Genomic DNA, 14,096 nt, shown 5'->3' with positions numbered 1-14,096 from the left:
TTCCTCTGTCCATGGGATTCTCTAGGCAAGAATACTGGAGTGGGATGCCATTTCCTTCTCCAGGGGATCTTCTCGACCCAGGGATCAAACCCAGGTCTCCCGCATTGCAGGCAAATGCTTTAACCTCTGAGCCACCAGGGAAGCTTAACACTATGTATAAGTAAGTCTAAAAAGAATCTTCTAATAAGAAATTGGACAGAAAACTCTAAACTGTAAGAAAGCAATCATTTGTAATTTAATTGGAAATATTTTCTTCTTTCTTAAGAGCATATAAAATGGCCTCTTATAATTGATGGGGTCTTAGATTGGATGGAATACTCCATGAAGTTACCAGTTAGCTGAAACTGGTATATGAAATGAAACCCATTGGCCATCTTCATTCAACAGTACATATGTGTATCATTCTTATCTTCCCAAGGAGAGTCAAGTTGCCTAAGGACAGAGATAGCATTTCCCACAGCACCTAGCTCAGTTCTGGGCACAGGGATGGTATGGCATTTGTTAAGTTAAATACTAGAGAAATTCTGCAGAATAAATTTCCCTTTGAGAACTGAGGGCCCTCTAGGATCCCAAGAGTTCTCTTCCAGCACTCTGTGGCTACATGGAAGTGACAGGCAGCATGGACAGACAGATGGCCACACACACCAGCTTTTGCAGTCCTCTCTGGCCCCTCCACATCTCAATCCCACCCCCTCTGCTCACCCTGATTCATCCCCTCAATGGAATGTCATTAATCCCTGGGAGAGTAAGTCTCACAAACATGGACTCAGTAAATAGTCAAACACAATTCACACACAGGCCCCAGCTCTTCCTCCACCCGTATGCCCCCTCATGGACTGGCTCCTTCCCTCCCAGCTCAGCCCTGGGTTTTCCCAGGACAGCTACTCCTGCTCACGGACCTCTTCCAGCTGTCAGCCCCAGGGGCATGGCCTAGAGTGGGGTCGCTAAAGTGGGATCAGTAGGACTAAGAAGCAGGGACCATGGGTCTCCCACGGCCCCAGGAGGCTCTCCTGAATGTCTGAGAACATAGATTCTTCAAGTAACTTCAGAGAAAGTGACCCTGACACAGCCAGGATTTTCCCTTCAGCCTCAGTGTGAAGGGAAGAAACATCGATTTTTGACTTTTCCTTACTCTGAGATTAATGCTCTTCCAGAGCTGGAGACAGAGAATATTCCTGCCCAGTCTGATCATCTACCATGGTCATCAGACCTTTGTGTAGATAACCTTTGTCCCCAAAACATCACATTCCTCCTCCCCATACAAATATTTACCAGCATTAAGGATGTTTAAAAGATTGTGCTGCAGGCTTTGAAGTCAATTCCACAGGAGAAACTTAAAGACTTTTAAGCTTTGGCTTTGTCACCAAAATAAGTGTATGCCTCTTTAGGTGGACATTCTATTGGGAAACAATGGAATCCAGATGGATCTGTTCTGGAATATCAAAAAACGAGTCATTTCTTTGTAGACACAGTTCCCCAAAATTGAGAAGATATTTGAAGAAGCACTCTAGAAATACAGCACAGAAGCAACTGACCAACTAACTATGTGTCTGATGGAATAAAAGCTCTATGGGAGCAGGGCTTTGTGTCCAAGGCCCACTGGACTCAGTGGGCCCCCTGGACCCAGGTGGCCCTTGGCAGCTATTGTTGAATGAGGGAAGACTGGCTCTGAGCCAGGCACTTCATGGTTTTATCCCTGAGAGCTGCGGGAAGCTGATGTTTTTACCAAGGCTTTCTTGCTAGCCAGATTCCAAACCCTGTTCTTTTTACCACTAGCATTCTTAATAGTTTTTCCCAGAGCAGGGGTCATCATACCTTTTGCTCGTATATCCCCATAAGAATTTTGAAAAGCGAGTACCTCCTTGCATATTTTTTAACTTGACAGTGAGTTATTTTTCACCTTATGGTTAAACAGTTATAATTTCAAAATATATTACATGTCTAGATATTTTAAATATTGATACCTTAAAATCAATGTGTTAAATTATTCTTTTGAAAGTGTCCAGTATACACAGGACACACCACAGTGATATAACATCCATTATTGTCCATTTGAAAATGACAGGAGCAAGCTCTCCTTTAAAAATGAGAGCTGCAACATTGTTCTTTTTTCTACTTAAAATTGTATATCTATGACATCTAAAGAACTTTTAACTTAGTATCTGTTTTTATGCTTGAAAATGTTTTATTTGATCAAGACATCATAATTCTCTATAACCAAAGGATACATAAAAATTTAAATTTAAATTAAAAGATAATTCTAGTGATCAAAATCGCCAATCCTTAAAAAAATTCCTTAAAAAGTTATCATTCTAATTATTTTGGGTAGAAGTATTAAGCTGTTATAAATACTAAACGTAGAAAATAGTTTTATTGGACATGTACCTCCAAGTGAGATCAGTAGGGGCACGTCATCACTTTGTTTGACCAGGTTTTGCACCCCAGTGAAATGTATTGATATTTGTTCCAATAAGATTCTTTACGAGTGGGAACTCCATGATGGAACGAGTGGAAAGAAGGAAGGATCACTGCGCTTTGACCTCAAATTGTTGTTCTGACAGTTGAATTTAGAAGAGCATTGAAGTGAGAAAGAGGAGTTGGACTTAGATATTGATTCCCTCAAAACTCTCCTCATCTGCTCATCGCATGGCAAGTTTCTGGACTCACCATGGTGCACACACCAATTTGAATCCTGCTCTTTTGTAAGAGCAGTGTTGTTCCATGAGATGTTAAGTGCTATTCCTTTTGGAGGAATAACGAGTTTCTTTTTTTTTTTTTTTTAAGTTTTACTCCATAATTATAAAATATTGGTTAAATTTCCTGTGTTGTGCAATATATCCTTGTAGCTTATTTTATACATAATAGTCTATACCTGTTAATCCCCCACCCCTATTTTGTCCCTCCTCTTTCCCTCTCCAGAGGAAGGTTGCTATGGTAACCGATTGTTTGTTCTCTATATCTGTGAGTCTGCTTCTTTTTTGTTATATTCACTAGTTTGTTGTATTTTTTAGATTCCATGTATAATGGGTATCATATAGTATTTGTCTTTCTCTGACTTATTTTACTTAGCATAATACTCCCTGAAGAAAGAATTTCTTGATCAAAAAGGTTTGGAAAACACTAGGTTAAGCAATATTAAACAGATTTCTTTCCTATGAGACTTTAAAAATATTTCTTTAATATATTAAGGTGTTTTATCAGCTGTCAGAGATGGATGGGTATAATTGGTAGAATAATGATCCCCAAAATGTCCACATCCTAATCTTGGAATCTGTGCATGTACTACCTTACCTGGTAAAATAGACTTCTTAGATATGACTAAGTTAAGAATTTGGAGATGGAGAAATTACCCTGGATTAGCCAGTAAGCCTGATGCAATTACAAGACTCTTTATAAGTGAAAGAGGGAGAGAGAGTCAGAAAAAAGACTTGATGATGGGGGCAGAGGATCAAAGGGATGTAATGTCTGGCTTCAAAGATGGGAGAGAGAACTGCATCAGTCAAGGAACACAGCCGGCCTCTAGAAGTTCAAACGGGCAAGGGAACAGATTACCCCCTAGAGCCTTCAGAAAAAATGCAGCCCTGATGACACATTGGTTTTCAGACCTATAAAACTCATTCAGGATGTCTGATCTCCAAAGCTGTGTGACGATAAATTTATATAGTCTTAAATCCTAAAGGAGATCAGTCCTGGGTGTTCAGTGGAAGGACTGATGCTGAAGCTGAAACTCCAATACTTTGGCCACCTCATGTGAAGAGTTGACTCATTGGAAAAGACCCTGATGCTGGGAGGGATTGGGGCAGGAGAAGAAGGGGATGACAGAGGTTGAGATGGCAGGATGTCATCACCGACTCGATGGGCATGAGTTTGAGTAAACTCTGGGAGTTGGTGATGGACAGGGAGGCCTGGCGTGCTGCGATTCATGGGGTCGTAAGGAGTCGGACAGGACTGAGCAACTGAACTGAACTGAAATCATTAAGTTTGTGGTAATTTGTTATAGCAGCTGTAGGAAACTAATTCAGGTGAGTAGAGTGTGGAAATGTTGTTTAGTCACTAAGTTCTATCACTCTTTTGACCCCATGGACTCATTAGGCTCCTCTGAGCATGGGACTTTCCAGGCAAGAATACTGGAGTGGGTTGCCATTTTCTTCTCTAGGGCATCTTCCCAACCCAGTGATTGAACCCATGTCTCCTGCTTGGCAGGTGGATTCTTTATCACTTTAGCCACTAAGGAAGCCCAGAGTGTGGTGAAGCATTTCCCAGTTTTATCTAGCTACCAAACTGTGTTTTTTGAGTAGAGTGACCAACCGCCTTGAGTTGCCAGGACTGAGGAGTTTCCTGTATGGTGGACTTCTGGTGCTAAAATTTGAAAAGCCCAGGGAAAATGGGACAATTTGGTCTCTTCCTGAGCCACTAATGATACATAGATCATTGACCTAAAAAATGAACAATGTTGAAGTTGCTATCATCTCAGCAGGGTAAGATGCTTACTCTTGTTGCCACACATACCACACTTCTCTACTTGCTTTTTAATTCTAGAGTCAATCTTAACCGTTTTTGGTCTCTTTTGGGCCAAGGTTTCTTTTGTTCCTTGGTTTCTCTGCAATTACTGAGCACTTACTCTTTGTTCAACTCTGTAGAAGTGCTATGGGGGACGTCCTCCCCTCTTTCTCCAATATTAATTGAGTCCTACTCTGAATTTGGTCCTGCAGGGAGGCAGGGTAGAGACACATGAAACAAAATACTTTAACAAGTGAAACAGCCCAAATTGCCATGAATGAGAACAGCTGGTGGAAATTCTGGGCTCTGAAGGTGGACTTGAATGTGGATAGGTGGGGATGGCTACAGTATCAGGAGGTGGTTTCTAAAGTCATTGAAATAGGCCAGCAATTTCCCCCAAATCACAAAGGCCTTGGGTGGTTTCCCACATATGTTCTCAGCCATTTCTCTTGTAAAAGAACGTGTTATTTACCTACAAAGGGACTTGTGGTACAAGCTTCTATGCTGAGCCCTCAGGAGGGTCACTGGGGAAAAATCTCTGAAGCCTAACAATCAAGAGGCTAGAGCAGAGGGATTACGAATCATCAAATTAGAAGAGAAGCTTTAAGAAAAAAAACAGCAGCCAGGCAGATTCCCACACCCTACTCCCAACTGTCAGTATTAAAATCTTTAGAAGGAGGGCCAGCACTCACCAAGCTCCCTAACATTTAGCGTGATTCCGACCTACTGAAGGTTGGACCCACCAATCACGGCATGCCCCAACATGTATCTTACAGAACACTGGTCCTGTCAGATGCTGCAGGGGAGAAGGTTTTGTGGTCAGCTAAATGAGTTTGTAGATGACTATATATTGTGGCTGGCTTTTGATGTTGTGCCACACCAGACAACTTATTAAAGGCTCTGAAAAGCCCTGTAGTAAAGATACCTGTGTAGTTTTATTATTTATTTGATGAAATAGCATCAAGACACCAATCTGGTCAACTCTGACAACTCCTAGGGGGAGGGCTGGAGAGCCAATACTCTTTCCAACAGGCACACGATTCAAGGGAGAGTGTGTGCACCAAGGGAGGGCTCGGGGGTGGGGGGGGGGGGGCAGACTTTTTTTTTCAATTTATTTTTAAATGGAGGATAATTTCTTTGGGACAGACTTTTGCATGTGGCTATCTTGGACTTGTTTCCTTCTACCCATCCTTCTGTCTGCATCATTTGCAGAGGGACCATGTTGGCGACTCACCAGGGAGAAGCACTGCCGACTGAGAGGAAGAGCGTGAACTTTGGAAGCCAAGGTCAGGAGTGCCCTGGGAATACCTGGGAAAACAGGTCAAACTAGTGTGCATGTGTTTGTTTGGGGGAAACACCAAGAAGATCTAGGCTAGGTCATGGCAAAAACGATTCTCTTCTTCCTGCATACAAGTCTTAAAAAGGCTCTTTTAGTCAGTGACAATTCTCTTAACCACGTTTAAACAACAGTACCCATTCCCCAGCCATGAAAAGTAATGGATTGTTTACAGTACTTGAGAATCTCTGAGAATGGAAATAGAAAGATGATTACGCAGCTTATGTGACTAGCACAAGGAGATAAGACTGAGACATCTGCAGAGTCCATCCTTATAGAAAAAAACAGGAGCTTCCTTAAACCAAGATTGATAAAGGAACTCAAATAAAAAGATTATGAAGCCAGTGCTCTGAGAATAAGCACCCTTGGAACATTACAAGGAAAGGAGAAGTACCAGAACTCTGCTGGGAGAATGGCATGGCAATGGGAGTGAACTAGCTTGAAGAGAGAATGCCAAAGGTAATTTGAGTGGGCCCTTTACTGGAAAAGTTGCGCGGGCCCCAACATGGAGAAGTGCTGGGGCCAGTCTGAGCTGATGCTTCTGTAAATGATGTTTAGCTGTAGCACAAGTGATGTTTCCACATTTCTAGAAACACTAGGCTCTCCTAGATGGTGAAATGCCAAGCTGGTGGTGATAAACAGCAGGAAGGGTGAGTGGGCAGAAAAGAGGCAGATGTGCTTCATCATGGTGAGAGCAAGGTGATACATTCTGGGAAAAATAAATGATGGTTATGAAAGATGACAGGCTCTCAGCTGTCAGCTACAGCCCAGAGAAGAGCTCTTGAGCATCAACCCAGGATGTGCTGTGGCAGAGAGGGGCTGGGGGACAGACTTGGCTCTTTTCTTCTTACTCTCAGGACTCAGTAACTTCTCTACCTCTGATTAAAGAGTGTGTGTAAAACATGTATGGCTGTATGGATAGCTGTGTCAAAATTATAAAATTATCTGTAATAGCCAGCGCTCACATGATCTCACTTCACTTCTGTAAATAGCTTAGGAAAATGGCAAGGAAGAGAGTAGGCTAAAAATTGTTAAGTAGAAGTTAGGGGTGGAGAGGGGACCATGAGAAAAACAATCTGTGGTGCTTAATAAGCACCATCTGTCAAAGTAGGAGGCCCAGAGTACAAGGAAGGGGGGAGGGGAGTCCCCAGGGCGTGAGGAGGGGTAAGACCTGGGCAGAGGGTGATCTGTGGTTGTCCAGGTTTCTGGCGCTCAATCACTTAACACCTCAATGGGTTTTTGTTTTGTTTTGTTTGCTTTATTTGAGTGTAGTTGATTTACAAAGTTGTGTTAGTTTCAGGTGTATAGCAAAGTGAATCAGTTATCCATACACATATGGCCAATCTTTTTTTAGATTCTTTTCTCATATAGGTCATTACAGAGTACTGAGTAGCATTCCTTGTGCTTTACAGTAGGTCCTTATTAGTTATCTATTTTATATATAATAGCATGTATATGTCAATCCCCATCTCCCAAGTTAGCTGTTGGAAATAAAGTCTGAGCAAGTCTCCTTGAGACGGAGCAGCCCCACATACTACTCTGAATGTTAACTTCCACGATGAGCACCCATCTTCTGCTCACCTTCACAGGCACCCAGAAAAGCTGATGATACTGTCATGTTCTCCTGCCTTGAGGACAGAGCCCCTGGGCTCACTCCTGTGTGCGTGCATGCTCAGTAGCTCAGTCGTGTGCAACTCTTTAGTACCCTATGGACTATAGCCCACCAGGCACCCCTGTCCCTGAGATTTTCCAGGCAAGAATACTGCAGCAGGTTGCCATTTCCTCCTGTAGTGGATCTTCCTGACCCAGGGATTGAACCCATGTCTCCTGCATCTCCTCTACTGGCAGGCAGATTCTTTACCACTTGAGCCAGCTGGGAGGCCCATGAGAAGACCCAAGGTCTCCAAATTTCCACCACCTGCAATAAAAAGCAAGCAGCTTGTGGGTCCCATGGGTGGATCACCATGGCTTGGAAGGGCAGCAGCCTCCACCAGGCACCGGGAAGGGGTGTGAAAAATGAGAACATTAGAATTTTATTTCTGTTTCCTTGTTTTCTAATGAGATAGATTAAGCTTTACTAATGTTTAACATTTAGGCTGACCCTGGGGCCCACTGGTGTGTGGCAGTTTAAGGAAGGAGAAGATGCCCCTATTCCCCAGGGGGTGGGAAAGTATTCAGTATGTATCTCTCATTTCTTTGTTCCATTTCAGCAGTTTTGGCTTATTTTGGCATATGTTTGTGTGTGCTTGCTTAAATAGACTTACTGCTTATATTATTTAGTTCTGACTAAACGAACCATTCAGAGAAGGCAATGGCACCCCACTCCAGTACTCTTGCCTGGAAAATACCATGGACGGAGGAACCTGGTAGGCTGTGGTCCATGGGGTCGCTAAGAGTCGGACACAACTGAGTGACTTCACTCTCATTTTTCACTTTCATGCATTGGAGAAGGAAATGGCAACCCACTCCAGTGTTCTTACCTGGAGAATCCCAGGGACGGGGGAGCCTGGTGGGCTGCCGTCTATGGGGTCGCAGAGTCGGACATGACTGAAGTGACTTAGCAGCAGCAGCAGCAGCAGCAAACTAACCATTATGAAATGGAGCAATGATTTCAAAAGATTCTTGCAAGAAACAAAACTGAGGTCTGAAGACAGTACACCAATCATGCCAGCACAAGTAGCAAGAACATGGCAGAGCTGATGATTATCTTCCTCATCACAAGAGGTTTTCCACAGCCAAATTATAAGGTAAAAGTAATGATTTAATCAGATCAGACAAGAAATGAGCTATAAAAATTTCAAAAATTCTAGTAAGATTTTTTGAAGTATGGATTTCATACACTTGCACTTGCCTCAAGATATCCCCCAGGGCAGTAGGAAGCCATGGCAATTTGCAAGATGCTGAGTGCTGAGTGCTAAGTCGCTTCAGTTGTGTCCAACTCTGTGCAACCCTATGGACTGTAGCCCATCAGGCTCCTCTGTCCATGGGGATTCTCCAGGCAAGATTACTGGAGTGGGTTGCCATGTCCTCCTCCAGGGGATCTTCCCAACCCAGAGATCAAACTTGTGTCTCTTAGGTCCCTTCTCCTACCTTATATCAGGCAGCTTCTTTACCACCAGCGCCACCTGGGAAGCCCAGCAAGACAGACACATTGTGATTTTGATCTTAGCTTGTACTGTGGGTGAGGGTAAGAGGCAAAAGAACAGCCTGGGTAACTTTGGGGGAGATGGATGAGTCAGGGGTGGGGCTGAGTGCTTCTTCTAGCTTGGGAGACGTGGGGTGGGGGACATTAAGGCACCACCAACTCAAACAGGCATCTGGGAGAGTGTGTGTGGGGAGGATGACTTCAGGCCTGAGCATGCTGAGTTCTAGGGGTCCTGGGGGCATCTGGGTGGAGATGGTCACACGAGCCTGTGCAGCAGGCATCTCCGGCTTGACGTGTTCTACCCTGAGCTTCCCATTTCCCCATTCAGACCCAGTCCCTATCCATCAAGCAGTTGACAGTGAAAAGACTTAGCTTCCTTAAATAATTAGCCAATTAAAGATCCTGGGGGATAAATAGGTTCTTCCTTTAAAATGCAAATTCCTCGTTAAAGTGTAGTCTCTATTCACTGCTTACTGGGGATCACATCAGAGCCACATTGTAGCCCTCCTAGGGCTTCTCTCCCTCTTCATGGTCCACCTCCCCACCAAGAAAACGGATTATTTTAGAATGAGGGTAGGAAGTGACAGGTAGGTTTGGGTACAAAGGGCTGAGGTGGAGGGTGGAAGGAAGAAGGAGGAAGGACTGATTTGTCAGAGACAACCAAAAGCAGGGGACAGGGTATCGCAATAGCCCCTCTTTACCCACACTGAGTCCTGCCTCTAGCTTGGGCTTGAAAGAAAGTGAAGTATTATTTGCTCAGTCGTCTCACACTCTTTGAGACCCCATAGACTGTAGCCTGCCAGACTTCTCTGTTCATGGAATTCTCCAGGCAAGAATACTGGTGTAGGTAGCCATTCCCCTCTCCAGTGGATCTTCCCAACCCAGGGATCAAACCTGGGTCTCCCGCATTACAGGCAGATTCTTTAACATCTGAGCCACTAGGGAAGGGGTGCCCTTAAAATCTTGCCCTTGGCTTAGGCCTGGGATCAGTCACAGACTTTTGCTCTGCCCTGGGTGGCTGCTCAGTCCCAGAGATTCATTCATCTAGCAATCAGGAATGAGGATTTGAGTGTTTTGGGGGTGGGGGGCAGACATGATGAAATTTCCTAGTTGTATTGGTTGTTTTAGCGTGCTGAGAAAGAATATACTAAAGCAATGGTGGACAAAACAAGGTGCCTTCATAGGAAAGCAGATTCAGAGTGTTGTAATACCTTACACCGAGTAAGTACACTTTAAAAGCAGCATTTAATGACCTTCAAGATGAAGACTCTTTTTCATTTCCAAAAAAAATCCCTGGGCCTTGAAATAACATCATTTCAGGTGAAGAAATCTGGCAGGGTCAGCTGTAAACTCTTCCAGCTCATTATCTCAGTTTGTCTTCAGTTCAGTTCAGTTCAGTCCAGTTCAGTTCGCTCAGTCATGTCCGACACTTTGTGACCCCATGAATCGCAGCACACCAGGCCTCCCTGTCCATCGCCAACTCCCGGAGTTTACTCAAACTCATGTCCATCGAGTCAGTGATGTCATCCAGCCATCTCATCCTCTGTCATCCCCTTCTCCTGCCCCCAATCCCTCCCAGCATCAGGGTCTTTTCCAATGAGTCAGTTCTTTGCATCAGGTGGCCAAAGTATTGGAGTTTCAGCTTCAACATCAGTCCTTCCAATGAACACCAAGGACTGATCTCCTTTAGGATGGACTGGTTGGATCTCCTTGCAGTCCAAGGACTCTCAAGAGTCTTCTTCAACACCAGACTTCAAAAGCATCAATTCTTTGGTTCTCAGCTTTCTTCACAGTCCAACTCTCATATCCATACATGACCGCTGGAAAAACCATAGCCTTGACTAGACGGACCTTTGTTGGCAAAGTAATGTCTCTGCTTTTTAATATGCTGTCTAGGTTGGTCCTAACTTTCCTTGCAAGGAGGAAGCGTCTTTTAATTTCATGGCTGCAATCACCATCTGCAGTGATTTTAGAGCCCCCCAAAATAAAGTCTGACATTGTTTCCACTGTTTCCCCATCTATTTCCCATGAAGTGATGGGATCAGATGCCATGATCTTAGTTTTCTGAGTGTTGAGCTTTAAGCCAACTTTTTCACTCTCCTCTTTCACTTTCATCAAGAGGCTTTTTAGTTCCTCTTCACTTTCTGCCATAAGGGTGGTGTCATCTGTATATCTGAGGTTATTGATATTTCTCCCGGCAATCTTGATTCCAGCTTGTGCTTTTTTCAGCCCAGCGTTTCTCATGATGTATTCTGCATATAAGTTAAATAAGCAGGGTGACAATATACAGCCTTGACGTAATCCTTTTCCTATTTGGAACCAGTCTGTTGTTCCCTGTCCAGTTCTAACTGTTGCTTCCTGACCTGCATATCCACCCACCCATCAGCACTGAGGAATTCGTAACTCAATTAATTATCATGTCAGAGATAATTAACTACAAGCACCGATTATGTACCCCAGGTAGTGTATACTATGTATTTGATGCTCACAAAAGGGCTGCAAAAGGAAGACTGTGAATCCTATTTTATAGATGAGGAAACTGAGAAACAGCAGATTTAAGTAATTCATTTAAAACTGTGAGATTAGTAAGTAAGACAACTGAATTTGAGCCAAATCAACTCTAGACAAAGCCTGCAATCTTTGCCTCCCTGCATCTGCTTTTAGAAAATTGTTCCTGGTTCCCTAATGACTGTGATTTCTCACTTATTTGGGAAATTAAATAGGTCTCAATTAAAACCATCATCCAGGAATGCAAGGATTCTTTAATATCCGCAAATCGATCAACGTAATACACCACATTAACAAATTGGAAGATAAAAACCATATGATTATCTCAATAGATGCAGAGAAAGCCTTTGACAAAATTCAACACTCATTTATGATTAAAACTCTCCAGAAAGCAGGAATAGAAGGAACATACCTCAACATAATAAAAGCTATATATGACAAACCCACAGCAAGCATCACCCTCAATGGTGAAAAATTGAAAGCATTTCCTCTGAAATCAGGAACAAGACAAGGATGCCCACTCTCACCACTACTATTCAACATAGTGTTGGAAGTTTTGGCCACAGCAATCAGAGCAGAAAAAGACGTAAAAGGAATCCAGATAGGAAAAGAAGAAGTGAAACTCTCGCTGTTTGCAGATGACATGATCCTCTACATAGAAAACCCTAAAGACTCTTCCAGAAAATTACTAGAGCTAATCAATGAATATAGTAAAGTTGCAGGATATAAAATTAACACACAGAAATCCCTTGCATTCCTATATACTAACAATGAAAAAACAGAAAGGGAAATTAAGGAAACAATACCATTCACCATTGCAACAAAAAGAATAAAATACTTAGGAGTATATCTACCTAAAGAAACAAAAGACCTATACACAGAAAACTATAAAACATTGATGAAAGAAATCAAAGAGGACACAAACAGATGGAGAAACATACCGTGTTCATGGATTGGAAGAATCAATATTGTCAAAATGGCTATTCTACCCAAAGCAATCTATAGATTCAATGTAATCCCTATCAAGCTACCAACGGTATTTTTCACAGAACTAGAACAAATAATTTCACAATTTGTATGGAAATACAAAAAACCTCGAATAGCCAAAGTAATCTTGAGAAAGAAGAATGGAACTGGAGGAATCAACCTGCCTGACCTCAGACTCTACTACAAAGCCACAGTCATCAAGACAGTATGGTACTGGCACAAAGACAGAAATATAGATCAATGGAACAGAATAGAAAGCCCAGAGATAAATCCACAAACCTATGGACACCTTATCTTTGACAAAGGAGGCAAGGATATACAATGGAAAAAAGACAATCTCTTTAACAAGTGGTGCTGGGAAAACTGGTCAGCCACTTGTAAAAGAATGAAACTAGAACACTTTCTAACACCATACACAAAAATAAACTCAAAATGGATTAAAGATCTAAACGTAAGACCAGAAACTATAAAACTCCTAGAGGAGAACATAGGCAAAACACTCTCTGACATAAATCACAGCAAGATCTTCTATGACCCACCTCCCAGAATATTGGAAATAAAAGCAAAAATAAACAAATGGGACCTAATGAAACTTAAAAGCTTTTGCACAACAAAGGAAACTATAAGTAAGGTGAAAAGACAGCCCTCAGATTGGGAGAAAATAATAGCAAATGAGGAAACAGACAAAGGATTAATCTCAAAAATATACAAGCAACTCCTGAAGCTCAATTCCAGAAAAATAAATGACCCAATCAAAAAATGGGCCAAAGAACTAAACAGACATTTCTCCAAAGAAGACATACAGATGGCTAACAAACACATGAAAAGATGCTCCACATCACTCATCATCAGAGAAATGCAAATCAAAACCACAATGAGGTACCATTACACGCCAGTCAGGATGGCTGCTATCCAAAAGTCTACAAGCAATAAATGCTGGAGAGGGTGTGGAGAAAAGGGAACCCTCTTACACTGTTGGTGGGAATGCAAACTAGTACAGCCACTATGGAAAACAGTGTGGAGATTTCTTAAAAAACTGGAAATAGAACTGCCATATGACCCAGCAATACCACTTCTGGGCATACACACTGAGGAATCTAGATCTGAAAGAGACACGTGCACCCCAATGTTCATCGCAGCACTGTTTATAATAGCCAGGACATGGAAACAACCTAGATGCCCATCAGCAGATGAATGGATAAGGAAGCTGTGGTACATATACACCATGGAATATTACTCAGCCGTTAAAAAGAATTCATTTGAATCAGTTCTAATGAGATGGATGAAACTGGAGCCCATTATACAGAGTGAGGTGAGCCAGAAAGATAAAGAACATTACAGCATACTAACACATATATACGGAATTTAGAAAGATGGTAACAATGGCCCTATATGCAGGGCAGAAGAAGAGACGCAGAAGTACAGAACAGACTTTTGAACTCTGTGGGAGAAGGGGAGGGTGGGAAGTTTCGAAAGAACAGCATGTATCAAGTGCTCGGGCCTGTTGGGCTGGGAAGATCCAGAGGAATCGGGTGGAGAGGGGGGTGGGATGGGAGACCGGGATGGGGAATCCGTGTAACTCTATGGCTGATTCACATCAATGTATAACAAAACCCACTG

At 42.7% G+C, this 14,096-nt stretch overlaps 1 protein-coding gene across 1 annotated transcript in view; it reads right to left on the bottom strand.

Annotated features, from left to right (window-relative positions):
* TNFAIP8L3 (TNF alpha induced protein 8 like 3) overlaps positions 1 to 14,096 on the bottom strand; it is a 44,430-nt gene that overhangs the window by 2,411 nt on the left and 27,923 nt on the right. The gene's annotated exons all lie outside the window — the stretch shown is intronic.

The sequence above is a fragment of the Muntiacus reevesi genome, chromosome 7 (genome assembly GCF_963930625.1).
Source record: "Muntiacus reevesi chromosome 7, mMunRee1.1, whole genome shotgun sequence".
In the NCBI taxonomy this organism is placed as follows: domain Eukaryota; kingdom Metazoa; phylum Chordata; class Mammalia; order Artiodactyla; family Cervidae; genus Muntiacus; species Muntiacus reevesi.
Note: the sequence above shows the minus strand (reverse complement) of the source record. Positions and strands in the feature narration are given on the sequence as shown.